The 932-nt window shown below is 43.6% G+C and overlaps 1 protein-coding gene across 5 annotated transcripts in view; it reads right to left on the bottom strand.

Annotated features, from left to right (window-relative positions):
- The window catches only part of LOC106873401 (SMC5-SMC6 complex localization factor protein 2), a 34,694-nt gene that overhangs the window by 9,772 nt on the left and 23,990 nt on the right, over nucleotides 1–932 (bottom strand). The gene's annotated exons all lie outside the window — the stretch shown is intronic.

The following is a 932-nucleotide window of genomic DNA, read 5'->3' as shown; positions in this document are numbered from 1 at the left end:
GATCTAGCCTGAATATTTGCAACAGGGAGCTGGACTCTGCAAAAGGCACCCAAGGGTCAGTTGGAGTAGATTAAGTCTACTAGCCCAAAGACAAGAGCTACAATCCCACCAATGGAATTCTCCACAGTTTCTTATTTCTTTACTGCCCCTAAGGGGGCTACACACAGAGGGGACAAACAAGAACAGACAAAGGGATTAAGTCGATTACATCGACCCTAGTGCATAACTGGTACTTATTTAATCGACCCCGAAAGGATGAAAGGCAAAGTCGACCTTGGCGGAATTTAAACTCAGAACATAGTGGCTGACAAAATACCGCTAAGCATTTCGCCCAGTGTGCTAACCTTTCTGCCGACCAAATTTCACTCATAAAGCTTTGGTTGATCTGAAATTATTGTAGAAGTCACTTGTCCAAGGTACCATGCAGCAGGATTGAACCCAAAAACATGTATTTGTGAAGTGTCTGAGCATGGAAGTTTGATTTCTATTCAGTAAACATCACTTCTGTGAACGATAATGTCAGAGACAGTGAATGGTAGTGTTAGAGACAGTGAACGGTAATGTTAGAGACTGTGAACGGTAATGTCAGAGACTGTGAACGGTAATGTCAGAGACTGAACGGTAATGTCAGAGACTGTGAACGGTAATGTCAGAGACAGTGAACGGTAATGTCAGAGACAGTGAATGGTAATGTCAGAGACTGTGAACGGTAATACCAGACTGTGAACGGTAATACCAGACTGTGAACGGTAATACCAGACTGTGAACGGTAATACCAGACTGTGAACAGTAATACCAGAGACTGTGAACGATAACGCCAGGGACTGTGAATGGTAATGTCAGAGACTGTGAACAGTAATGTCAGGGACTGTGAACGGTAATGTCAGAGACAGTGAACGGTAATGTCAGAGTCAGTGAATGGCAATGTCAGA

The sequence above is a fragment of the Octopus bimaculoides genome, chromosome 14 (genome assembly GCF_001194135.2).
Source record: "Octopus bimaculoides isolate UCB-OBI-ISO-001 chromosome 14, ASM119413v2, whole genome shotgun sequence".
NCBI classification, from domain to species: Eukaryota; Metazoa; Mollusca; class Cephalopoda; order Octopoda; family Octopodidae; genus Octopus; species Octopus bimaculoides.
The sequence above is the reverse complement of the archived record's forward strand: the minus strand, read 5'-3'. Positions and strand labels throughout refer to the sequence as shown.